Consider the following 27,659-nt stretch of genomic DNA (forward strand, 5'->3'; position numbering starts at 1 on the left):
ATGGCTCCGGTGGGTCAGCTCCCCCAGCTTGGCACCGCAGACATCCAGGTACCGTCAGCAGGCAGGGACAGCAGTTCGAGGCCGCCGGAAGGATCACTCTGCCCCTCTCAGGTAGGGGCCGTCGGGGGCAGCATCGTGCTACGCAGCGGCGTCCAGGAGCACGGGGACCCCGCCGTGCAGGCAGGCAGCGCCGCGACAGCAAAGTCAGGGACACGCAACAGCTGATGAGGCGCTCTCACACCACTGCCCTCCGCGGGAACCAGGGTCCAATCGTAGCAGGCCGGGGCCTGATGTTGCGGGCGATGCGGCCTAAGCAGCCGCGCTGCAGCTCCAGTAAAGGGTAATCACTATGGCCGGACCTCCGGTCACGCTCAGGGTTACAGCCCCCAGAGGTCCGCCGGCAGCAGCGAGATCACAGGCACCAGGGTCCAGACTCTGCAGAACGTGGCGACGCGGCACAGTCAGTTGCGCTGCAGCCCCGATGGAGGGCAGTTCCAAAGACCGGTGCTCAGGTCACGATCAGGGACACGTCCGCCAAAGGCCAGCCAGGAGCGGTGAAGTCACGGGCCCCAAGGGCAGGTCTGGGGAGGCCGCGGCCCGGTGATGCGGGCGACGTGGCCCGGTCAGCCACGCTGCAGCTCCGGCGTCGGGTAGCTTCCAAGGCCGGACCTTAAGCGGCAGGAGAGTCACGTGCAGGCGGGGATTCCTCTCACCGCAGATTCCCAGGGCTGCAGACAAGCAAATAGCTCGGGACTCGGCCCCAGGCGCAGGAAGGTCAGTCCAATCGATTAGTGGTGCCAGGGTTCACCAGGTTAGCCAGGAAAAGGATAATTTATCGGATAAATGTCGCCGGGCGGCAGGCGCTCGCTCGAGAGCGGCCATCTGCTAGTGCGCCACCTAGCGCCCCCCCTTTCTGCACTACTCTTGCTTCTTTCTGCACCTCTTTTGCAAATTCCTTAATCCCTCTTGCCTTTCTCTTCACCCCTCTTCCATATTTCTTCACCTCTTTTGCTTCTTTCTGCACTTCTCTTGTTTATTTCTGCATTGCTCTTGCTTCTTTATGCGCTTCTCTTGCAAATGTCTCCACCCCTCTTGTCTCTTTCTGCACCCCTCTACCTATTTTCTGCACCTCTCTTGCCAGTGTCTGCACCCCTGTTCCCTCTTTCTGCACTTCTTTTTCCTGTGTCTGCAACTTTCTTGACTCTTTCTGAAGTTCTCTTGCCTCCTTCTGCACCTCTGTTACTTCTTTCTGCACTTCTTTTGCCAGTTTCTGTACCTCTGTTGCTTCTTTCTGCACCCCTGTTGTCTCTTTCTGCACAGGTCCTCCCTCTTTCTGCACCTTTCTTGCTTCTTTCTCCACCCTTCTTACCTTTCTTGCATCACTCTTGCCTCTTTCTGCAGTTTTATTGCCATGTTTTGTACCCCACTTACCTCTTTCTGCACCTCACTTGCTTGTCCCTACACCTCTCTTGCATCTTTCTGCACCACTTTTCCTTCTTTCTGCAATTATCTTGCCTCTTTTTGCACTTCTCTTGCTTGTTTCCACACCTGTCTTGTATCTTTCTGTACCTCTGTTCCTTCTTTCTGCACTTCTCTTGCCTCTTTCTCTACCTTTCTTACACATTTCTGCACCTCTCTGGCTTCTTTTCGTACCCGTCTTGCCTCTTTCTTAACCCCTCTTACCTCTTTCTGCACCTCTGTTGCTTCTTTCTGCAGTGCTTGAGCCTCTTTCTGCACTTCTCTTGCTTCTTTCTGTGCCATTTTTCCCATTTTCTGCACATCTTTTGCTTCTCTCTGCACCTCTCTTGCCTCTTTCTGCACATCTCTTGGTTCTTTCTGAACCCCTCTTCCCTCTTTCTGCAATTCTCTTGCCTCTATCTGTACTTCTCGTACTTGTTTCTACACCTCTCTTGTATCTTTTTGTACCTCTGTTTCTTCTTTCTGCACTTCTCTTGCTTCTTTCTGCACCTCTCTTGCAAATTTCTGCACCCCTCGTGCCTCCATGAGCACCTCTCTTGCCTCTTTCTGCTCTTCTCTTGCCACTTTCTGCACCCCTCTTGCCTCTTTCTGTACCGCTGTTGGTTTGTTCTGTACCTCTCTTGCCTCTTTGTGCACCCCTGTTCCTTCTCTGTGAACCTATTTTGCCTGTTTCTGTAGCTGTCTTGCCTCAATCTGCACTTTTATTGCCTCTTTCTGCACCATTGTTGCTTCTTTCTGCACGTCTCTTACCTCTTTCTGCACCCCTCTTGCCTCTTTTTGCACCTCTGTTGCTTCTTTCTGCACTTCTCTTCCTTCTTTCTATACTTCTCTTAGTTTTTTCTGTACCCCTCGTGCCTCTTTCTGCACCCTTCTTCCATTTTCCTGCACGTCTCTTGGTTCTGTCTGCGCTACTCTTGCCTCTTTTTGCACCCCTCTTGCCTCTTTTTGCACCTCTTTTGCTTCTTTATGCACTTCTCTTGCCTCTTTCTGTACCCCTAATGCCTCTTTCCGTACCTCTGTTGCTTCTTTCTGTACTTTTCTTCCTTCTTTCTATACTTCTCTAGCTTCTTTCTGCACCCCTCGTGCCTCTTTCTGCACTCTTTTTATCTTTTCCTGCACGTCTTTTGGTTCTGTCTGTGCTGCTCTTGCCTCTTTTTTGTACCCCTCTTACCTCTTTCTGCACCTCTTTTGCTTCTTTATGCACTTCTCTTGCCTCTTTCTGTACCTCTGTTGGTTCTTTCTGCACTGTTCTTGCTACTTTCTGCACCTTTGTTGCTTCTTTCTGCACCTCTTGCTTCTTTCTTTACCTCTCTTGCTTTTTTCTGCACGCCACTGGCCTCTTTCTGTACCCTTCTTCCCTCTTTGTGAAACTCTCTTGCCTCTTTCTCTGCCTCTCCTGCCTCTTTCTGCTCCCCTCTAGCCTCTTTCCACATCTATTTTGATTGTTTCTGCTCTTCTTTTGCCTCTTCATCTTACTTCCTTCTGTACCTCTGTTGTTTCAAATTTCTGCACCCCTCCTACCTCTATCGGTACCCCTATTCTCGCTTTCTGCACCTCGGTTCCCTCTTCCTGTATCTCTCTTGCCTCTTTCTGCACCTCTGTTGCTTCGTTCTATACTTCTCTTGCTTCTTTCTTCACCTCTCTTGCTTCTTTCTGCACCCCTCCTGCCTCTTTCTGCACGTCTCTTGCCTCTTTCTGCACCTCTCCTGCCTCTTTCTGTACTTCTGTTGGTTCTTTTGCACTGCTCTTGCTTCTTTCTGCACCTCTCTTGCAAGTTTCTGCCCCCTCTTGCTTTTTTATGTACCCCTCTTTCTACTTTCTGCACCTTTCTTGCTTCTATCTGCACCCTGTTCCCTCTTTCTGCACTTCATTTGCACTTGTTTATGCAACTTTCTTGCCTCTTTCTGCAGTTCTCTTTCCTCCCCCTGCACCTCTGATGCTTCTTTCTGCACTTCTCTTGCCTCTTTCTGTACCTCTCTTGCTTCCTTCTGTACCCATGTTGTCTCTTTCTGTTCTTGTCTTCCCTCTTTCTTCATCTCTCTTGCTTCTTTCTGTACCCTTCTTTCATTTTTGCATCCCTTTTGCCTCACTCTAAAGTTCTCTTGTCATTTTCTGCACCTCTCTTGCCTCTTTCTATACCTCAATTGCCTCTTTCTGCACTTCTATTGCTTCTTTCTACACCGCTGTTGCTTCTTTCAGAAATACTCTTGCCTTTTCTGCACTACTCCTGCTTGTTTCTGTACCTTTTTTCTTCTTTCTGTATCCCTGTTGTCTCTTTCTGCACTCGTCTTCCCTCTTTCTGCACCTCTCTTGCTTCTTTCTGAACCTTGCTTCCCTTTTTTGCGTGCCTTTTGCCTCTTTCTGCAGTTCTCTTGTTGTTTTCTACACCTCTCCTGCTTCTTTCTGTACCTCACTTGCCTCTTTCTGCTCGTCTCTTGCTTCTGTTTACACCTCTATTGCTTCTTTCAGCAATTCTCTTGCCTCTTTATATACTTCTCGTGCTTGTTTCTGCACCTCTCTTGCATCTTTCTGCACCTGTTGTCTCTCTCTCTACACCTCACTTGCTTCTTTCTGCACCCCTCTTTCTGCACACCTGTTCCCTCTTTCTACACCTTTCCTGCCTGTTTCTTCACCCTGCTTGCCTCTTTCTGCACGTCTGTTGCTTTTTTCGGCATTTCTCTTGCCTCTTTCTTCAATCCTTTTGCCTCTTTCTGCACCTCTGTTAGTTCTTCCTGCACTGGACTTGCTTCTATCTACTACTCTCTTGCACATTTCTGTACCCCTCTTGCCTCTTTCTGCACCTCTGTTGGTTCTTTCTGTACCTCTCTTGCCTCTTTGTATGCCCCGTTCCATCTTTGTGAACCTCTTTTGTCTGTTTCTGTAACTCTCTTGCCTCTTTCTGCACCTCTGTTGCTTCCTTCTGCTCTTCTCTTGCCTCTTTTTGTACCCCTTCTTGCCTCTTTCTGTACCTCTGTTGCTTCTTTCTGTACTTCTCTTGTTTCTTTCTACACCTCTCTAGCTTCTTTCTGCACCCCTCATGTCTCTTTCTGCACCCTTCTTCCCTTTTTCCTGCACGTCTCTTTGTTCTTTCTGCACTCCTCTTGTCTCTTTTTGCACCCCTCTTGCCTCTTTCGGCACCTCTTTTGCTTCTTTCTACACTTCTATTGCCTCTTTCTGTACCCCTCATGTTTCTTTCTGCACCTCCGTTGGTTCTTTCTGGACTTTTCTTAATATTTTCTGCACATCTGTTGTTTCTTTCTGTACCTCTCTTGCTTCCCTCTTTACCTCTCTTGCTTCTTTCTGCACACTACATGCCTCTTTCTGTACCCTTCTTCCCTCTTTGTGAACCTCTCTTGCCTCTTTCTGTATCACACCTGCCTCTTTCTTGCACCCCTGTAGCCTCTTTCCGCATCTCGTTTGCTTGTTTCTGCTCTTCTTTTGCCTCTTTATGTACCCCTCTTTCCTCCTTCTGTACCTCTGTTGTTGCAAATTTCTGCACCCCTCTTGCCTCTATCGGCACCCCTATTCTCTCTTTCTGCACCTCTGTTCCCTCTTCCTGTGCCTCTTCTGTCTGTTTCTGCACCTCATCTACCTCTATCTGAACATCTCTTGCCTCTTTCTATACTTCTCTGGCTTCTTTCTTCACTTCTGTTGCTTCTTTCTCCACCTCTCCTGCCTCTTTCTGTACTTCTGTTGATTCTTTTGCACTGCTCTTGCTTCTTTCTTGCACCCATCCAGCATCTTTCCGCATCTCGTTTGCTTGTTTCTGCTCTTCTTTTGCCTCTTATGTACCCCTCATGCTTCCTTCTGCACCTTTGTTGTTTCATACTGCACTGCTCTTGCTTCTTTCTGCACCTCTCTTGCAAACTTCTGCACCCCTCTTGCCTCTTTCGGCACCCCTCTTCTCTCTTTCTGCACCCCTATTCCCTCTTTCTGCACCTCTTCTGGCTGTTTATGCCCTCTGTTGCTTCCTTCTGCACTTCTCTTGCCTATTTGTGTACCCCTCTTCCCTCTTCCCTCTTTCTGCACCTCTGTTGCTTCTTTCTGTACTTCTCTTGCTTCTTTCTGCACCTCTCTTGTATCTTTCTGTACCTCTCTTGCCTCCTTCTGGACCCGTCTTCCCTCTTTCTGCACCTCTCTTGCCTTTTTATGCACACAGAGGGCTGCTTTTAAACTGACCTCAGTCTCAGCAGTGCACACATGCAAGTGCAGAAAAGGGCTACTGGCCTCTAAACTGCCATGCACAATTAAATGCTAGGTACTTAGAGGTAGTTTTAATCTCTCTGGCCTATTATGTACTAGGACCTTACAGGAGAGGGCATGCCAATCACAGGGTTACTCCAACCCATAGAATACCCTAGTATATGTAAGTCTTTTACTGTGTTCTAAGTGTATTTCAGCATAGCACTGGCTCTGGGTCTGCTTAGGCAGAGCCCAGGGTCAGTCAGAGTCATTTGCCACCAGTACAAGTCAGCAAAAAGTTGGGGTGTGCCCAGGGCACAGGATGACTTTGCAACAAGGCCTCTTTCTGCACCTATGTTGGTTCTTGCTGCATATCTCTTGCTTCTTTCTGCACCTTTTTTCCTCTTTTTGGACTTCTATAACGTCCCTGAAATCTAAGGGTTTTTTCAGTGAATGTCAATGGTTTTTTTTAAATGCTATTTTCCAACTATGGCAACACAGGTAGGACATGTGCAGAAAGAGGAAGAAAGGTACAGAAAGAAGCAAGAGATATGCAGAAAGAACCCATAGAGGTGCAGAAAGAAGCCTTGTTGCAAAGTCATCCTGTGCCCCCAACATTTTGCCTATACGTACTGGTGGTAACTGACTCTGACTAACCAAGCCTAGAGCCAGTGCTATGCTAAAAGACACTTAGAATACAGTGAAAACACCTACATATATTAGGGAACACTATGCGTTGGGGTACTCCTGTGCTTGCCATGACCTCCTCTGTAAGGCCCTTGTACATAATAGGGTAGGGGAATTAAAACTACCTTTAAGTCAGAGGTACATAAAGATGCTTCTTTAAGTAGTGGTCATGTTTGCAGAGTGGTAGAGAAAGGGAGCTGGGCCTCCGGCCAGCGCTCAGGAATTCTGCTGCATAGGACTCACAGGAGGTACCAGGAGGGCTTCTTACCCCCCAAAGTCCCTCAAGAGAAAAGTGGACTTCATCCCCAATCCCATAATCTGCAATGCGGCATGTTTGCAGACTGGCGGAGAAAGGGGGCGTGCCCTCCGAAGATTTCTTAGTAATCGTACTGTGTAGAACTTACTGGAGTTAACTGGAGGGGTAGTTAGCCCCCAAGGACATTCTTCTAAATGTGGATTATTATTGGGGGGAATCTACCCCTCCTATTACCTCCAGTAAGTACCTCACAGCAGGATTGCTAAGTTCTCATAACAGGTCACGCCCCCATTGCCCACCACTCTGTAAACGTGCTCCCTGGCACGCTCTTGGATGGGGATTGAAGTCCCCTTCACTGCTGGGGGTCCTTAGGGGCCAATTAGCTTACCTCTTACCTCCAAGTAAGCCCCACACAGCGGGATTGTTGGGAGGTGGACAGAAGCCACGCCCCCCCTTTCTCCACCACTCTGCAAATGCACCTCCTGGTGTGCTCTTTGTTGAGGGATGAAGTCCCCTTGCCTCCTGAGGTCCATGGTGGCCAGCTAGCCCACCAGGTACCTCCAGTGCGCCCCACACAGCTGGATTGCTGAGAGCGATCCGAGATCACGCCCCCTTTTTACACCACTCTGCAAATGCACCGCCTGGCAGACTGCTGCTCAGGAGATAAAGTCCACTTGTGTCCTGAGGTCATCAGGACACAAGAGGACCTCATCACCCCACCAGCAGTGTGCTTGCAGAGTGGTATAAAAAGGGGCATGGCCTCAGACTACCTCTCTGCAGTCCAGATTTGTGGCACTTACTGGAGGTACCTGGTGGGCTAGTTGGCCCACAGGGACCCTCAGTATTCAAGGGGACTTAATTCCCCAACTTATTAGTGGTGCAGGGAGGGGGTGGGGTACTCCGGCGAGATGCAGGCTTTTCTTTTTTTAAATATTTGTAGAAGGGGGGATGTGTGGCCCCCCTTCCTTTGCTATTTTTTGGGCCCTGGGTACCCCATCCCCCAGGGCCTGTAATGTACAACAGATGGTACTTTATTTCTTATTATACATTTGTATGCCTTCACCCTTCACACAAAGGGTTCTATTAGGATGGCGGATGGATGGCTGCCGCCAGGCCGGCTGTAGCAACCGCCAGACCGGCGGCGGATATCCACCCACGATCACAACCTGGAAAACTGCAGGTCCCATTAGCAAGGCAGTGACGACCGCTGCAATGAGATTTTCCGCCTGCCACTTTTCCGCTGGTAGCAGTCCGCACGCCTGCCTAGCGGGCGGAACTGGACTGTTACAATGGTGCTGGTGCAGGGCCAGGCTCCACCGGCATGATAATAATCATGCTGGCAGTAGCCAGCCTTTCCACGGAGGTGTAACCGCCATGGAAAGGCATGCGGAGAATGTCTCCGGGGGCCCATTGAGGGCCCCCAATGATTTGGGGGTATGTGGGTACACTGGGGGTACCCATGGTACCCCCATATCCCTGTACCAGGAGGCAGGCACTGCACAGTGCCTGCCACGCAGTGCAGGGACATGCAGGAAATGCTTTTGTGGACTTCGCTGCGGTGCTGCTGGCAGCAGCAACTGCCGCAATGTTAACTGCCGCCATCCGACCGCCGCGGTCTGATTTCGATTGTGGAGCATACTAAAATTGGACCAGCGGTTTACCCAGGGGGTGGTGTTTTCCCGCTACTATGGCGGTCAGAGTGATTTCCAAACACCATCCTAATAGACCCCAAAGCGTTTAAACCCCTAGGGCCTGATTCTGATGCGGTTAGGAAATCTTTCTGATCTAATCGATTTGGAAATGGTTTCTGACCGACTCGGAGCAGGAGAGTCCAGCCGACCGAGTTTGATGAATCTGGATATGGTATGATACGATTTGGTTGGACTTCTTTGGGAGCCTATGCTTCTAACAGCATCGTAATCTGGCCCTCGGTTGGGAAGACATGGTCCCAATCCGATTAGGAAGGAGAAAATGCTGTTAGCAGGCCTTCCTAATCGCATAGTAATCGGGCTCTAGGTGGGAATGCTTTCCTAATCGCATCACAATTGGTCCCTTAGTGTCTTGCTGTTTTATATGAAAGACTATGGTTGCAGGCATTTATGGTTGCAGGCATGAAGAATGAAAACAGAATCTGTAGTGCAGAATTATACATTCCCACAGAGAGGGGTTGCAGGGTGCGCGTGGAAAGCACTGCAGCTGCTTTTGTTACAGGGGGCCGATATGCTGCAAAACGGGCCCTGGTACCAAAAACGGCCCCCCGGGGGTCCAAAACCGGCCCCCATCCTGGCGGCCCAATGGGGAAATGCCTGATGCACACTACAGCCAGTCTGGTCCTGCCCATAAACCATTTAATAATTTGTTGCAAAAAAAGTTATCAGTTTTACTAAAACAAATGCTTTGTAGACAGGCAGATAGAGTCTATCTTTCCAGTAACGATCTACAGCATTCAAAAACGAATCCATAAGTATCTCCTTTCTGCTAAGTACTGATTATTTTCTTTAAACACACCAGAAGAAGAACAAGCCAGTTCTCGGTTTTGTTGTTTGAACTGCAGCTGCAGTTAGGCTACTTGACGTGCCTTCATCTTTTCTGCTGGCTATAACAGGGGGCATTATGAAGTCACAACATAACTGTAGTTACTAGAGTTTAGCAGCTGCATCATATGGTTAATACAAGTTACTGGATACTTCACAATTCAACTGTTCTAAGGACATTAGAGATGGGGGTTTATGCAGAGAGTGCTGTCTCTGATTATATTATAAAATGGATTCCAAATATCATAAATGGAATCGTGACTACAGGCTGCAGACTGGTTGATGCCTCCGGGCTACTGCGTGGTCATTGTAACCCCAGTCAGTGGCGTCACTAGGGGGGTGCGGGGGGTGCGGACCGCACCGGGTGACACCCTCACATGGGGGTGACACCATCTGGTTGCGCCTCCTCCCCCCCCCCTGCCCCCCCCCCCAGCAGGCCTCTGTACATGGCATCCCCTGCACCGCACCCGAAGGCCTCGGAGAGACTCGATCCGCTTTAAAAACAAAAGCGAATATTTAACATTTCCTGATTCTGCTCAGCTGAGCTCTGGAGTAAAGTGGCACGTCGGGTTGGACGGGTGTGTTGCTCTGACCAGATGGTCATGCACACTTGAACCCTCTCCTACCTGCGCAAGGTTAGGAGCCCCGAGGATTGCAGTCGCAGCAGCCCCCAAGTCACCTAAGGAGCGCTGGGTTCACGTGACCCAGACAATACTCACGCTGCTCGTGTAATCTGTTTACTAACATAAACAGCAAGGGAACAGTCTCTAAATCGGCTCAGGGGTGGGAGGGCCGAGCTGTACAACAAAGTGTGGTTTCCTCACAACAGTACTGCCTCACAAGGTACTATTAGCTTTAAAACTGCATTTCTACTTGTGAAAATATGCTAACCATCAGTACAAACTGTTTTGGGGAGATTAATAATGCCGCTCAGTCTCCATTTGTGGCTCTTGGGTTACAAAGCATTCCAGGTCCGGTGTTCCTCCCTGGCCGCTGGGGCCTCTCCCTTTGATACAACTTCTAGCAGCGTCATTAACACTTGCCCTACAAATGGGGCTTTCAGTGCTGGGTGCTCACAGTATTTGGAATATAGCGTTCAGTTCAGGGGCGCAGATCCAAGCCCAATATGTTTAATCAGCAGAATACATTTTAGGTCTGAGGCCTGCCATAGAAACAGAGAGGTGGAGGGGCTGCCCTCAGCATCCAGAATGGGACGGAGAATTTGAGGCCCAAATATTTATATGTGCTTGATGATTTTAAATCAGAGGCTGTCCCACACACAGCCATTAGTCATTTTTTTGCTTCTTTGAAGTTCATGGTACGATCCTTTCTCTGATCTTGTACTAAAAACGGTGGCCGCAACTTCCAGTCTACATTTTTCAGCATGCTTAGTAGGTACTCAGCACAGGTCGCTGTGGGGCCTCTCAGCCTGAGTCCGTAGGTTGCACTTCCACAGTTCTGCCAGGTTGTTTGGGAGTGTCTTAATAATCGGATATGTAGATTGCTGTGGGTCACCTCTCCCACAATGAGAAGAGACAGGCCCCTGCAGCCAACACCGACTGGCCATACTGTGCACATGTATTTGAGAGAGATTGAAGAATAAAAAGGAGAAACCCAGGCTGAGGGCGAACTTAACTGAAAAAGGCAATAGTGGAGTGAGTGAGGATGAAGAAAATGAGGGACAAATTGGGCATTGAAGGCAGCTGTGGGAAGAAAGAGCAAGAGATTGACTAGGACAAATGCAACTTTAATGAGAAGTATCTAACTAGTGTCAACTATTTTGATACTTAGCAAGTAGAGTCAGGAAAAGGCAGTTTCCACAGAAGCAGACCCTTTTGGTTAGTATGGGTATAGTTAGCTAAAGAGAACTGAAAGAAGGATGCACAGAGATCGATTAATCTGTCCGTGAGTTTGAGAGAAGTGACGGGAACGAGAGGGAAGTGCCAACAGAATGAGAAGGAGGGGATGACAGTGAAGGAGAGGACAGGAAACCAACAGCAAAAGAGAGTGCAAGACAAATGGAAGGAAAGATACGGCACGATGAGGAAACACTCTAAGAAATACTTTAATAGAGTGTAGTTAACAGGTGGGCTATATGACTTCCGGGACAGTATTCGAATTAAAATGTTCTCATTAGTTAAAGTTTGAAAAGTGTAATAATGAGGCCCCCCCGCCATTTATATGGAAAAAGACACGGTGCTAAAGAGGGGGGGGGGCGGATAGGGGGGGGTTTTAACCGCTTGGAAATTAGCTTTTACTTTAGCTGTTTTATATCGTAAAATTCTCACGTCTACAAACTCGCTGGTGCCTTGTACACAGATTTCTTTTTGCATTTTGAAAAGCTTTAAAAGAGAAACCACATGAAAGCGGCAGAGAGTGTAAAAGGGGGGGGTCCTGCCCCCCCCCCGTTTAATGTGCGAGAGAGAGGGAGCTAGAGGGAGTAAAAAGACAGAGAGAGAGAGAGAGTTAGAGTGAGAAACACAGAAAGAGAGGGAGCTAGAGTGAGAAAGACAGAGAGAGAGGGAGCTAGAGGGAGTAAGACAGAGAGAGAGAGAGGGAGCTAGACAGAGAGAGGGAGCTAGAGGGAGTACGATAGAGAGAGAGGGAGCTAGAGGGAGCAAGACAGAGAGAGGGAGCTAGAGGGAATAAGAGAGAGAGAGCTAGAGGGAGTAAGACAGAGAGAGAGGGAGCTAGAGGGAGCTAGACAGAGAGAGGAAGCTAGAGGGAGTAAGACAGAGAGAGAGGGAGTCAGAGGGAGCTAGAGGGAGCAAGAAAGAGAGAGAGGGAGCTAAAGGGAGTTAGACAGAGAGAGAGGGAGCTAGAGGGAGTAAGAGAGAGAGAGGGAGCAAGACAGAGAGTGGAGCTAGAGGGAGTACGACAGAGAGAGAGGGAGCTAGAGGGAGTAAGACAGAGAGAGAGGGAGCTAGAGGGAGTAAAACCGAGAGAGAGGGAGCTAGACAGAGAGAGGGAGCTAGAGGGAGTAAGAGAGAGAGAGGGAGCTAGAGGGACCAAGCCGGAGAGAGAGGGAGCTAGAGGGAGCTAGAGGGAGTAAGACAGAGAGAGAGGGAGCTAGGCGGAGCAAGACAGATAGAGAGGGAGCTAGAGGGAGCAAGACAGAGGGAGCTAGAGGGAGTAAGAGAGAGGGAGCTAGAGGGAGTAAGACAGAGAGAGAGGGAGCAAGACAGAGAGAGAGGGAGCTATAGGGAGTAAGACAGAGAAAGAGGGAGCTAGAGGGAGTAAGACAGAGAGGGAGATAGAGGGAGTAAGACAGGGAGAGAGGGAGCTAGACAGAGAGAGGGAGCTAGAGGGATTAAGATAGAGAGAGAGGGAGAAAGACAGAGGGAGAGGGAGCTAGAGGGAGTAAGAGAGAGAGAGGGAGCTAGGGGGAGCTAGACAGAGAGATGGAGCTAGAGGGAGTAAGACAGAGAGAGAGGGAGCTAGAGGGAGTAAGACAGAGAGAGGGAGACAGAGGGAGCTAGAGGGAGCAAGACAGAGAGAGAGGGAGCTAGACAGAGAGAGGGAGTAAGACAGAGAGAGAGTGAGCTAGAGGGCTCTTGACAGAGAGAGGGAGCTAGAGGGAGTAAGAGAGAGAGGGAGCTAGAGGGAGCAAGACAGAGTGAGAGGGAGCTAGAGGGAGTAAGACAGAAAGAGCTAGAGGGAGCAAGACAGAAAGAGAGGGGGCTAGAGGGAGTAAGAGAGAGAGAGGGAGCTAGAGGGAGTAAGAGAGAGGGGGCTAGAGGGAGTAAGACAGAGATAGAGGAAGCTAGAGGGAGTAAGATAGAGAGAGGGAGCTGGAGGGAGCAAGACAGAGAGAGAGGGAGCTAGAGGGAGTAAGAGAGAGAGAGGGAGCTAGAGGGAGTAAGAGAGAGATAGAGGAAGCTAGAGGGAGTAAGACAGAGAGAGGGAGCTAGAGGGAGCAAGACAGAGAGAGGGAGCTAGAGGGAGTAAGAGAGAGAGAGGGAGCTAGAGGGAGTAAGAGAGAGAGTGGGAGCTAGAGAGAGTAAGACAGAGAGAGGGAGCTAGAGGGAGTAAGACAGAGAGAGAGGGAGCAAGAGGGAGTAAGACAGAGAGAGAGGGAGCTAGAAGGAGTAAGAGAGGGAGAGAGGGAGCTAGAGGGAGCAAGACAGAGAGAGGGAGCTAGAGGGAGTAAGACAGAGAGAGAGGGAGTAAGGCAGAGAGAGAGAGGGAGCTAGAGGGAGTAAGACCGAGAGAGAGGGAGACAGAGGGAGCTAGAGGGAGTAAGACAGAGAGAGGGAGCTAGACAGAGAGAGGGAGCTAGAGGGAGTAAGACAGTACCTAGCACCGTACATTTCCGACAGAGGTGGTCCATGCGGTAAGTTGTGAGGGGGTGACACCATGAGTTACCCGCACCGGGTGACACCAACCCCAGTGACGCCACTGACCCCAGTGACTTAATGGAAAAGGCACTGGCCTCCTAAACCAGGGACTGTTGGTTCGAGTCCATCTGGGGTGCAGATTCCCACTTTTTGATGATGGCTTTTATTTTTACAAAGCACAAACCAGCGAATGCAGTGGCTGCTTTATATACATTTCGCAGGTCTCTCAAATTAGTCTCTCTGGAAAATTGAGGCGCTGAGAAGTAAAAAGATATGCACGAAGATCACACAGTTTGGCCAAGTGCAGAAAATGGGATTTAAACCCTCTTTTTGTGGTTACACATTTAAACCTCTGGCTAGATCTCTCACACAGGCTCCCATTTAGCAATAACAGATTTAACTCAATTCAATTTCATTCATTATTCGATCAAGTTAAAAATTATCATAAAAGCACAGATAAATACATCATCATAAAATTATACACATTTTTTTTTAAGGTAACAAATATTTCAGCGATGATTCTAGAATAAAGACATTAATACATTAAAATTGTTAAAAATCCTTTTCATATACTAAGTCTCTGTATTATTATTTAACAATCTCACTGGTCTACGCAAATTCCCCTTTCTCCTCCTCATGCAGGCCCATAAGAATGGTGTTCCCGAATAGCAAACCAAAGGGTCAGATAAATATTTTTTTAAATGTAGTGTTGCCCGGCACTGATTAAAATCTTTAAAATTGGTTTGAGGTGTTTATTCCTTTCATTATCGTATAACCTGCAGAATAAGACTATGTGCAATTCAGTTTGAAGTGATAAATTATCGCATGGGCACACAATTAAATCAGAATGATTATATGTTTTTTCCGGACAGCCTAACATGAGGGGGATCAGATTAGTACAAAACCTCAGTAATATAAATCTGTGTTGTGACCTATTTACATTCACTAGATAAGAGAACCCCCCCTCTATTAATGGTAGGTTACGGTGGTATGTACGGACAGAATGTTTCTCTTTATAATGTTCCTTACACTTGTACTCAGACATCAGTATGAACATATTGGTGACCTTTTGTTTAGAGACCTTCTTCCAGGCCAGTGGATCTTTAAAAGGTTCGGGGAGACCAATCTCCCTTAATACTGACTCCACATAGCTAAGCCACATTAGACCTCTTCCACTTAGCCATGGTTAAGATACTTTTTATTATTAATTGAGTGAGTGGCACTGCATCTCTCTGCCAAATTGAATGCCAAAGGAGTGGGGCTAGTTGTATATAATCTTAAATATAGGGCAAGCCCAATTCCGTGTGTAGGATGCAGTTTGTAAAGGAGGGAGGAAGACCCACTACAGATTGAAAAAAATTATTCTCAGTGGTTTGTAGTAGAGTTGGCGTTACCACATCCCAGACCCTGGCACCATAAGTCGCTGCTGATTTTACTCTTGCCTGATAAATATTTTTTATCGGTAATAAGGGTTTGGCGCCCAGTTTTCTAGTGAAAGATTTTACAGCAGTAATGCCCCTCTCCAGCACCATCTTCCTTCCTTCCATTAATTTTGCCCATGACAGGTCTTTATCAAAAAGAATCCCCAAATAGGGGAAAGAGTCCACCACCTCGATTCTTTCCGCATCCGCGTGGAAGTAAAGCATTTTTTCTCTTTTTGTTGCCCCGGCTACTATTACAAAAGACTTGGTTTGGTTCCCCATCATTTTGTAGTGAATCCATGAAGGAGACATATGCGGTTATCAGCCGAGCCCTGTTATAGCGATTAGCACCGCGTCATCGGCATAGGCCAATATTGGTAGCTTTTGGGTTTCAAAGAGAGGGACATCCCGAGTGGCCAATGTAAGTACTTCCTCAACTCATTTGTGTAAATAGAGAAGAGAAATGGAGCCAATACGCAGCGCTGCCTTACTTCTCTGGAGATTCTAAAAGAATGCGTACAATCTCCATTTTTGGTATAGTGGACTGATGCCGTCGCGTTTAAATACGATTGTCTGATTAAATTTAGTATAGCTTGGCCGACCCCCATCATCTCCATTATGTTCCATAGCTTATCATGGACCACACAGTCAAACGCGGTGCTCGGATGTATGACATTACAATGCATGCTTTTACATCGCATGCCTTTACAACGCGGTTTTTACAACGCATGCCTTTACAACGCATAGTGCTTTGGGGCACTGGATAGTGAATTGTTTAATTTACTATTCCAACTCCAGTCCCCGTGGATAGTAGAGAAGGTGTTGGATAGTACATTAAACCTATTCCCTATCCTAGAGCACCCCCCAGCGCAATGCGTTGTAACGGTTTGCGTTGTAAAAGTTGCGTCGTAAAGGCACTGCGTGGTAAAAGTTGCGTTGTAAAGGATGTTTCCCGCGGTGCTCAGCTCCATGAATGCCATATATATTTTCCCATCCTTCATTCTAGTGTTCTTTTCTGTGGTCAGTGCTAAATTCAGGCACTGACCCACAGTACCCCTTCCCTGGTGGAACCCATACTAGCCTTGATTAAGATGTTGTTATCCTTAGCCCATCCCTCTAACCTAGAAAGGAAAAGGCTGCCCATGAGCTTTGATGTTGTATCCAGCAGGGAAATCGGTCTATAATTTTTTGGGTTGTCCCTGTCTCCTTTTTTGTAAATGGGTACAATGACCCCTGAATACCATGAAGGGGGGGGCTACCAAAACTATACTATTCAGGAGGTTCATCAGGAGGAGTATCCATAGATCTGGGTTATCTTGAAACAAATCAATTGGGATACCATCCGGTCCTGGGGCCTTTCCCATGCTGCATGAATTCAGCCCTACTTTAACTTTGGTGAGAGAAAAGGCTAAAGGCACATGGCACATTTCCTCCGCTGACACATTGTCGGATGGGGTATCAGGATTTAGGGCAAAGATTTTCTCAAAGTGGCAGACCCATGCCTCCTCATTGACATTTGTGTCTATTGTTGGGTCACTAGAATTATTAAAATATGGTGCATTTACCAGCTTCCAGAAATCACAGCTGTTTCCCGAAATAGCTGCCTTATCAATGTCAGCCCATAAGTCCTCCCTAATTGCTTTTTCTCTGTTTTTCTGTGCCAATTTATATGTGGCCCGCAGTGTTTTTATATGTTCCGGGCTTCTAGGCTTGACTTTTAGGGCATACAGCAGAGCCTTCCTCGCTTTTGTGCATAGTGAATTAAACCAGCTGAATGCCTTTTGCTTTATTTGCCGCTTTTGTTCTTGTAAGGGCCGATTTTATATTTCCTAAGATGTGATTGAAAGCTAGCACAACTTCCCCTGCATCAGCTTCTGGGTCTAAACACAATTGTATATTATCTTGTATATTGTGTATGATTTCTGGAATCAACCTAATTTTATCTATATGTGGCCATTTCGACTGAACCTCATTTTTCCTTGCCACAATTGGTGTATCAACATTGCTATACTTTTGTGTCTCCCGTGTTGGTACCTTCAGCTCCATTGATAATATAGCATGGTCACTAAATGTCGTAAAGGAATTTTCTACCTTGACCACCCTTACGCTGAGGGGGAGTGTTAAAAGTATGTAGTCAATCGTTGACTCCTCCCCATTTCGTTTAAAAGTTCTCTGCAAAATATCTGTTCCGGGGTCTGGGTCACCATTTATTTCCATATTTAGGGAGGCTATTAACTTGTTTAAGCCGTTGCCATGCTCACTGTGTATTAAAGGGTGTATTGGGTTTCCCCCCATATCCTCAGATAGGCAATATGTTATAATTACAAGGGTGTATGTTAAAATCGCCTGATCATATGACATTTACGCTCACATTCTTAATGTTACGCACAATATTGGCAATTGCTTCATCAGCTTCCCCCATAATTTAGTGCATATTTGAACCAAATCTGTTATTATAAAAATGTATTAGTAACCATGTCCCTTCCTGTTTTACCTCCAGCGTCAGTATGTGAAAGTTTAAATTTGATTGGGCATTCATCTTTACTTTTACAGGTTGGTCGTTCCGAATTAGGGTCAGAATACCCCCCTTAGCGCTCCCCAAGGTGGAAGGATTTGCTTGGGTCTGAAAAGAGCAATATCCATTTATAAACACTAGCTACATAGCCCATGTTTCCTGAAAACATACTGTTTCATGCTCTTGCCATGTCTTTAATCAATTAATGTTGCTCAATTTGGGGGGGAACACCAGCAACATTCCATGAAGCTATTTTTAATACCGTATTTTGGGCCTCCTGGTGTATTAAGGATGACTGTGCATTCTCCCTAATAGCCATAGTCAGGGTGGGTTGCCTTTCACAGTTCACTTGAGGGCTTGTTTGCGCTTGCAGTAGTCAGTCGCAAGCTTCAAGGTCGGACAGAGCCGCAAATCTGTTCTTGAGCCTCCAATCAGATAGCCCAGCGTTACCCCGAGATGGTCCTCCTGTCTGTCTATCTCTCCTGTGGGTAGCCCTCCGTTATCAATGGCACGGGACGTCTATAAAAGAAACCCAATTATAGGACGGTATTATATGCATCTCTAAGGGAAGCATTACCTAATTGTGCCAGGAAAAAACAACAACAAATTCACTTTTAAAACTTAAAACCGGCATTTGTTTCCTCGGTGGTCCCACCCACAATAATTCTATTATGGCCATGATCATTTGACTTGAGATATTCCTGCTTGTAGCCCCCACCGTATTCAGATTTGGGGTTAGCCAATGGAGAGCTTTAGACATTACTAGGGGTTTGGATTCTGCTTGTCCCTCCCGCAATGGTGGTACATTACACAACACCAGAACCAGTGGGGCAGCTGCTGGGGGGGAGATGTAAAGACTGGGCTCCATTCATTGGAATACCCAAGACTGATCTTACTTTCCTCTGAGAGTCATCATGACTGCCCCTTCCTATCCGGATTCTTTCTTGACCTTTAAATGCTATATCAGAGTTAGCCATTTCTTGATTTGTTTTATCCCTCATTTCATTTAAATTATTGGAGGTGGGATACCTTAGGTTACTATAAACTGGGTTTCTAGGTAAATCTACTATTACTTTGGGAGTTGCTCCTTCAAAGTTATTGTTTGGATGATGGACCATATTGGAGGAAGCAGGAAACGTCTTTGGAGCCATTATAGTTGGATCTGGTCTGGGTCTCTCCTGGTGTATTTGAGGCTTTGGGGCCACCCTTGGGCCTATCTTTGTTAGTAATGCCTCTAATGCACAAGATTGTCTTTAGCCTGGGATTCAAAACCAGTTAGTTTTTCCTCTATCTGACTTAATCTTAACGAGATGGGGTTAAGCATAGTGGAAACCAGTGTTTCTAATCTCTGCCACATAGCCTCATTCATCAGAGGACATGGGACAGGGCTAGATGCTTCCATGCCAATTGGGTCACACTGTGCTGGTTCTATTATTACCTCCAACTTATTTTTTTTTGATCCTGGGGCTTTTACTGATTTCGTTCTCTGTGGGCCCCAAACCTTCTTTCTCTTTACCACGATTACCTGGTAGTATTTTCATGGCCGCCGCCCTAGTGGAAGCTCTTTGTGAGGAGCCAATCAATACCGGCTCATGGGGTATAGGTCTCATAGATGGGTCTGTTTCCTTGGCTGTTTCAATTAACAAAGGTTCATAAAGGGTGCTGTAGGACAACATTCCCCTAAGGAAGATCTTTTATGGTGAAAAGTCTCCAATGATAGGCGGTGTTCTGTCAGTTCAATCTGATGCGCCAGAACTGATGTTGCCCTAGTTAAAAAAGAGTCAAGTGTCCCCGCGATACTTCCGCCCACCTGGGAAGTCAGGCCCTCTCGTTTGCTCATCCTGTTGATGGACCTTGGTACAGTCTGTGGTGCCGGAGGGTAATATCAATAGCGTGGACCCAATGGTAATAATGATGACAAATAAGATACAGGGCGAAAAATACAGTACCTCAAGTGTCCTTGAACGTCAGAGGAGGGCCCAGCCCAGGCTCTTCTGGGCTGCGACGGGCATGGACGGACCTGTCCTTGGCCGTGCGCTGCCCGGGTGCGTCTGTGTGCGCGTCCCGCGCCGCAAGTCAACGCTTCATTTTTCAGCACGACCTGCACGCTAGGAGTGATGGGAGCTGTAATCTCCCTTCTCCAGGAGTGCTCCTGTGTTGGCGGCCCCGCTTCCCCGCACCTCTGGGGGTCCTCCTCGGTTCTCTGGCCACCGGGGACCTCTGCACCGGTATGGATAGGGCTATGCAAGCAGGTGAGAGGTCTGGATACACCATGCCACAGGTCAGCTCTTCGCTTACAGCGCGACCTGCACGCTAGGGGTGATGGGAGCTGTAGTCTCCCTCCTCCGCGAGTGCTCCTGTGTTAGCGGTCCCGCTTCCCCGCACCTCCGGGGGTCCTCCTTGGTTCTCGGGCCACTGGGTTCCTCTGCACCGGTATGGATCGGGCTATGCAAGCAGGTGGGAGGTCTGGATATTTAACTCTTTCACAAGCGAATTGGGTAAACGGTCCAATAAATATAGGCAGCATGTGAAACCACTATGTCGGTGAAGAGGTGTTTCTAAAAAAAGTGCAAAGTCAAGCAGATCGCAAGACAGTGTACCTTATTTTACAATAATATCGCTGGTCCCCCTGATCTTACAAAAGCAGATTGATTTTAGAGATTTTAGGGGTCAGAGGGGTTTATTGCCGCCAATAGCAAAATAAAATAGCCGTGATTTTCGAGGGTGTGGAGTGGGGAGTTGAGTTCTAAGACAGAAGAGTACATGAGACACATGTGAAATAGCATCTTTATTTGTTCTCCATTTAGTTCATACAGAAAAGCAGATTTCATGTCCTGTTTACCAGTGTTTGGTGTCAACAAGGGCATTAGAGAGAGATTGGGGCAGGGCCTGGGATGCTCGTCCTGGCTGTGCCTTGGAAACCACATTGGGGGCGAAGGGCCAAGGGATACGTATGGCTTTAGCCCTGTCCTACTCTAATGTTCCAAACCTAGACTGCACATTTGGAGCAAATTGTAATTTTTTTAGTACTGCTTGTTGTTCTCTTAACAGGGCACATAATGTTCTTAGGAGCCTGCCACACCAGCAATTCACATGCAGGCATTACCAAGTAGCAAGGCTGTCCAGTCTCCATACCAACTCAAACTTCTTTCTTCTGCCACCCTCTACATCTGCTTGCTTTCGCTAACGTTTGTAGGTTGTTTTTACTACCTACTTTGCAGCTGTTTTCCTATTTTTATCTTCTTCCACTTTTCTCCATTTTCTCCATTTCTTTTTTTGTGTTCTGAATCAAAGTGTAACGATGAAAAATATGTCCACGTGCAACCACTGGAACAAAATAAGAGCTTCCTCCTAAAAACCTACCTTAGTCTCATTTTACGTGTATACAGTTTTGAAAAGTTAATCAAGGTATGGACTGAAACCAGGTGTGACTGCTGAATTTGAGATGATTGAGGAGTAACACCACTAACACCAGACCTGTGTTGTTGTGAGCTAAGCCTCCCTAGCGGGTTGGTGTTGGTTCGCTCACCAAGACAAATATTTTAAACGTGGTGCCAAACACTTTGCCATTATCACAAAGGTATTTTCTGTTGTAAATGTATGTTTATGGCCAAAAATGCCCAGTCCACTCCTGTCATAAATTCACAATGGATTCCTAGCAGTCATAAAGGGTCTTACTGTGGCAAATTGTCCTACCACAAGTGCAAAGAAATCCACAGTGGTAAATTTCCCACATGGGATGAGAAATGGTTGTTACAAGGTGTGCTTTGCTCTGTAAATCAACAACCATAACTCTATATTTAAAGGCAGTCATAAACTCCGGACGAACCCCTCCGCACCCAGAAATAGTTGGAAAGTTACTGCTGTCAGGAGCTGGACTAACCCTCATTCTAGTGTGGGACCGAGAATCTAGAAATGGATAATAACACATTTGGGGCTAGATGTAGGTAAATGGTATTTACCGATTCGTAAATACCGAATTTTACTGATTCGGTATTTACAAATCGGTAAATGCTATGTAGGTAAATATTCTGTAAAAATTACAGAATCGTTAAGATTCGGTAATTACCGAATCAGTATTTACCAATTCGGTAATTGCCATTGATTCCTATGGGTCTTGAGGCCCATAGGAATCAATGGCAATTACCGAATCGGTAAATACTGATTCTGTAAAATTACCGAATAGTCAAGGGTGGCAGGGTATCACTTTGACACCCTGTTGCACCCCAGATTAGTGCTTGTGTGCTATGTGTGTCACATGGCACAGGTGTACATGCACAGATTTGCATACACACAGGTATTCGTTATTTACCACCAACTAATAGTTGGTGGTAAATAACGAATCCTGAAGGCCCTGTGGCACTATTTACAGTGCCACCTACATCTCAAATTAACGATTCGGTAAATTTACCAAATCTGTAATTTTTAAGGCCCCTACATCTCAAACTCCAAATACCGGTCGGTAACGGCCAAAATCGGCCGTTACCGACCGGTATTTGCCTACCTACATCTGGCCCTTGGTGGTGGTTTCGGTGAAGGGGTTTTGCAGAGGAGAAAAGAAAATGTTCATGGAGGAAAAGAAAGAATTTTAAAAAACAAATAATTTGTTCAGCTTATTACATTCCCCATGTGAAACAATCTATGCTATGAAGATTTGTGCACAGGAAGAAGAGGGGTCCAAAGGAAATGCAACATGACATTCCTGGAAATCTGCTTCTAGGGCAGATTTTCCCATATACTTCTGGGAATGATGGTGAATTGAAAAAAAAGTAAAGCATATCAGCTGGACATGTTAATCTTCTATATTTTTTACTTTGTTTTAATGAATCGGGCATGTGCTTTTTTACAGTAAGAATTTATAGATTTATTGAGGGCCAATCATCCAACTGTTGCTTCCAAGCAGTTCTGAGGGGATCTGGTCCTGTATTCCAGTACTTCACTTTAGCCACCATACCAAAGGGCTTGATTTCTTAGGAGCTGGCCAATGACAAAATACCCGTTCGCCTATCAAAAAAATGTGCAGCCTCTGACAGAAACATTGATGAACAGCTGATATATTGTTGTGCTATGGGTGCAACTTCGCATATTTAGTGGGCTCATCACAGTACCTGTTCTGTAATAGGTTGTCATCTTAATTTTGTGTGCCAGAAATAAAACAACCTCAGAACAACTGCTGTTACACACCATGCTGCAATCATATAACAGGATGCTGCTTCCCAAAATGCCTGTTTTTTAGTATTGTGTTCTTCAGAAGAAAATACCGAGGTGCCCAATGCGCCAGTGTTGTTGTTTTAAACATTGAGGCTATTCAGATATACTAGGACTATGTATTTTTAGGCAGCTGCACAAGGTGCTTTGGTTTGTGAAAGATACAGATTACTCGCAGATTGTGTGGAAACCCATAGTCAAGTGAAATTCTGTGTCCGGAAGTGAGGCCAGAATTAGGCTCCACTTTCTTCAGTTTAGTCATCACTGCAACCATTAAATCAAAATGAACGTGCCCATACGGATGGTGGGCGGACTTTAGCTGAAAAACTAAAACGATATCATTTTATGTTTTGGCTGCTGGCTTAGCCAGCGTGTGTGGGTATGGGCGGGTCCGGGCCCTCGGAGGGTGGCTGAGTGATGTGCACTACTAACTGTGCATGTTTGTTTGGCCGGCTGTTTTAGGTCGGCCAAACAGACATGCACAGTTAGGTTTCTTCAACCTGGCTGAATCGAACAGCCGGTTTGGAAAAACAGAACAGACTCCCTGTCCTGAGCGGAGCATCACACCAACCTGCTCAGGACAATCCCCTCGCTGCTATCATAACCAGTGAGGGCTGCTCTGCAATTTTTAGTGTAACTAACATAAAACTGATAACTTGTTTGCAACAAATAATTAAATGTTTTGTGAGAATGTATAATTCTGCACCACATATTCAGTTGTTATGCTTCATGACTGCAACCATAGTCTTACATATGAAACAGCAAGACATTAGGGATTTAAATGCTTTGTGTGAAGGGTGATGGCGTAGAAATGTATAATGAGAAATAAAAGGCCATCTGTTGCACATTAAAAGGGTATTATTGCGAGTCACCTTCGAGTTCCATGACATTATAAAGCCACTAGAGTTTAGCAGCTGCACCTTGTGAGTTTAGCAGCTGCACTTTGTGGTAATTACAGGTGACTGGAAACATCACAATTCGACGGTTTTAGGGACATTTGAGACAGGGTTTATTCAGAGATTACTGTCTCTGATTGTATTGTATACCTTATTCCATACATCTGAACACAAATTGAGACTGGTCGATGTATCATGACCACAGTAAGAAAAAAGAGTTGTATCCCCAGGGAACTAATGTATAAGGCACTGGCCTCCTATGCCAAAGATTGCGGTTTCAAGTCACATCTGGGGTGCAGATGCCTACCTCTTGATGTTGCCTTTTATTTTTACAAAGCACAAACCAGTGAATGCAGTGGCACTTTTATATACTTTTCGCAGGTCTCTCAAATTGGTCTCTCGAGAAAAGTGAGTCCTGCAAAGTAAAAAGATTTGCACGAAGATCGCACACTTTGGCCAAGTGCCGAGAAAGGGATTTGAATCCACTTTTTGTGGTAACACATTTTTATTTACATCTCTGGATGGATTTCTCACACAGTCTCCCATATAGCTTTACCACATTTACCTCTTTCACAAGCTAATGGGGTAAACTGTCCAATAAATATAAGTAGCATGTGAAACCACTATATCGGTAGCCAAGTGTTTCTCCAAAAAAGTGCGAAGTCCAGCAGATCAGAAGACATCACACCTTATTTTACGTTAATATCGCTGGTCCCCAGATCTTACAAAACAGACTCTCAAAGTACGATTTTTGGAACCAATCCAGTCAAAGGCCACCGCAAATGTGGGACATGTTCCGTTTGTGATCTCACAATAGAAGGTTCATTGTTCACTGACGGTAATACGTTTTGGCGTCATAATGAACACACGAACTGCAAGACCAAATACACGGTGTATGCTATACAATGCCCGTGCAAGAAGCTGTACATCGGAAAAACTACGCAGGAGGTCCGCCAGAGAATCATTCAACACCGGTCAAGGATCAATAACAAAAACATGACATCTCCTTTGGTCTCGCATTTCCTGCAACAAAAACATTCATGCCTTGACATCAGATGGACTGTTCTAGCTGTCATCAGGGGTGGTACTGGTGACCCTGATCTTCGCCTTTCCCAGAAGGAGGCGTACCTCATACTGAAATTCGATACATCTAACTCCGGTCTGAACGAAATGTCTGAGACTGCCAGCTTGTGAATTTCTTCCGATCCGCTGAGTTGAGGTTGGCTGTGCTGTACTTCTCTATTTGCTTCCTCATTTTCTTATTTCTAATCTATTAGTTATTATTTTTTCATTTCTGCCTTTATTTGGTGTGTGTTCTACACGATTATAGAACCGGGCATGGGATTATAGAACTGCCTTGTTGTTTGTGAATTTGTGCCTTTTGATGAGCTACCGTTTAAAAACACAACATTGCAATTATTGAAACATGTGATTGTATTCCCTGTTACTGCGGGTGGACTTCTTGCCTGTCTCTGTGAATGTGTAATAGGATGCGCTTTCAAGTAACATTGCAATGGCTGAAATATCAGAATGTATTAATCTGTGATTTCAATTCTGTTTTGTGTGAAAAATGCGATAGGAATTGATGCACTCCCATTGAAATACGTAACATTGCAATCATTGAAACATCAGACTGCATTCCGTGTTACCGCGGGTGGACTGATTCCGGTCTTAAGTTATAAATCAGGGCTGTGAATGTGTAGTAAGATGTGCTCTTGTGCAAATCGCTGTAACATCAAAGTGCATTTTTTGTAATGTGAATGTGTTAAGATGTGTTCTTGTGCAAATCGCCGTAACATCAAAGTGCATTTCTTGTGATGTCAATGCGGTCCTGTATGCTAAACGCGCTAGGAACCGATGTGCATTCGGGGTTCCCTTGCGAGCAAGCTTTATCTAAACTACATCTACCAGCATTCCATAGGTCCCTGAGTAGCCATTCCCATTAGCTCTCTGACCCGGTAGTCTTAAATAATGCCACAACGAGCCGCGGTCCACTCATAGATTGAACTCTACGTGGAAATGAAAGATTGATTCCTCCAGACCGAGTAAGTGTACTGCCCGACTTGATAGCATTCTGTCGCGCTTGAATCTCTCTGGTAACGCGACCGTGAGACTAACGCGCATTTATTGGAATTCTTTGTGCAGCGAGACTCGGTGAAAATTGACACCGTTGGCCGGCCTGAATCAGGTTCCGCTTCACTCGCTTTTCGTTCGGAGTTCAGGTAGGAAGCCCCCGCTGGTGACAGTTTGATAGCATTCGTTTGTTGTAATTGGCTGTCTCACTAAATTTGGACATCCAAGTTAAGTTGTGTAATTTTTTCTGTGGCCACTTTCTTAGCTACCATTTCCTGCGCTGCAACTTGAAAGCGGTCCACCAACCCTGAGTGCGTTCCGCACTGCGGACATCACGTTTGTTGGCCTATCAGTGTGCAAATAACAGGTATGATGTACCCCCTCCTAAGCTCCGTGCTAGCCCAATGCTGCGCTAACCGTCCCATATGTAACTGGCTAGTGACCACGCTGAGTATTTTCTCAAATGTCCTTTTCAGCCTTGAATACTTTACGTGATCTACCCACACTACGGCAACTTTTGTGGCCTTGTGCAGGTAATTATTCCTTTCTTTCTCTTGGAGTCAGAGTAGACTGTCAGAGTACTACGAGATATTAATTGACACCCACTCCGTATGTTTTTTCAGATTCGTTACCCCCAGTCCCTGTCCTGAAGAGAACCTACAACATCTAGGTTCGAAACGCGTCGACACTCCCACCCTGTGGTAATCCTAAAGGGTGCCGCTAGGATACAACTATTTTGAGTGTTCCGGACCCTAGCAGTGCAACCCCCAAGAAAGACTTGACCACAGGTTTTGGTAGACAGGCAGGCACCTATTTCCATCTGAATCCCGCCTGTCCCTTGGTCTCATTACTCTAAGGACTGGTTCTTCCTCTTGCTTTATGTGTTATTATTGCACTGTATATAACTACAATTTAATTGAATCAGTACATGTTTATTTGTTTTGGTGTGTCATCACTTGTGTCGTTTGATTCGACTGTTGTAAATATTGTACACTTTGAAGTCTTGTAGATATTGTGTATATGAACCCACTGTTCTGATGGTCATTTTGTTTATGCTTATGTTTTGAATTGCAAAAAAACCCGTAAAAAACGATAAAATAAATGTGTTTGGAATAATAATCCAGTGGTCACGTGGTACAGTGTGACTGCGTGGTTATAGAATTCTTTGAGAATTGTTTCCTGTCCAGCCAACTTTTTTCTGTTTTCCCTATGGTTGAGATCCGGGCTGGGTAGATGTAGGATCCAAAACCTTCATTGTTTCATTGTTCAATAAATATAAGTAGCATGTGAAACCACTATATCGGTAGCCAAGTGTTTCTCCAAAAAAGTGCGAAGTCCAGCAGATCAGAAGACATCACACCTTATTTTACGTTAATATCGCTGGTCCCCAGATCTTACAAAACAGACTGATTTTAGGGGGTCAGGGGGTTTGTTGCCGCCAGAAAAATAGATTAGCAAAACAAATAATTTGATCTCCGGGGGTTGTGGGGGCGGATTCTAAGTCTGCTTTATTTGTTCTCCTTTTAGTTCATACAGAAAAGCAGATTTCATGTCCAGTTAACAGTCTTTGCTTTCAACAAGGGCATTAGAGAGATTGGGCAGAGCCTGGGATGCTTGCCCTGGCTGTGTCTTAGAAACCACCCATGTGGGCGAAGAGCCAAGGCATTCGTTGGGCTTTAGCCTTGTCCACCTCTAATGTTACAAACCTAGACCGTACATTTGGAGCAAGTTGTAATACTTTCTGTAAACGTATTTCAGCTGGACTTGTTAATCTCAGTCTACATTTACATTTGCTTTCATGAATCGGACCCGTGCTTTTTACAGTCGGAATTTATAGATTTATTGAGGGCCAATCATCCAACTGTTGCTTCCAAGCAGTTCTGAAGGGAAATAGTCCTGTATTCCAGTACTGCATTTTAACCATACCAAAGTGCTTGATTTCTTAGCAGCTGGCCAACGACAAAAGACTTGTCCACCTATCAGAAAAATATGCAGGCTGTGACAAAAACATTGATGGACAGCAGGTATTTATTTGTGTTATGGGTGCAACAGTGCATATATAGTGGGCTCA

General features: G+C 46.1%; 1 long non-coding RNA gene across 1 annotated transcript in view; it reads right to left on the minus strand.

The window, feature by feature from the left end:
- Positions 1-19,624, minus strand: part of LOC144753320 (uncharacterized) — a 33,373-nt gene extending 13,749 nt beyond the window's left edge. The window contains exon 1 of the long non-coding RNA XR_013594293.1: positions 19,361-19,624. This is a non-coding gene — a long non-coding RNA (uncharacterized LOC144753320). The remainder of the gene's footprint in view (positions 1-19,360) is intronic.
- Between the last annotated feature and the right edge of the window lie 8,035 nt (positions 19,625-27,659).

This window comes from Lissotriton helveticus, chromosome 5_1 (genome assembly GCF_964261635.1).
Source record: "Lissotriton helveticus chromosome 5_1, aLisHel1.1, whole genome shotgun sequence".
NCBI classification, from domain to species: domain Eukaryota; kingdom Metazoa; phylum Chordata; class Amphibia; order Caudata; family Salamandridae; genus Lissotriton; species Lissotriton helveticus.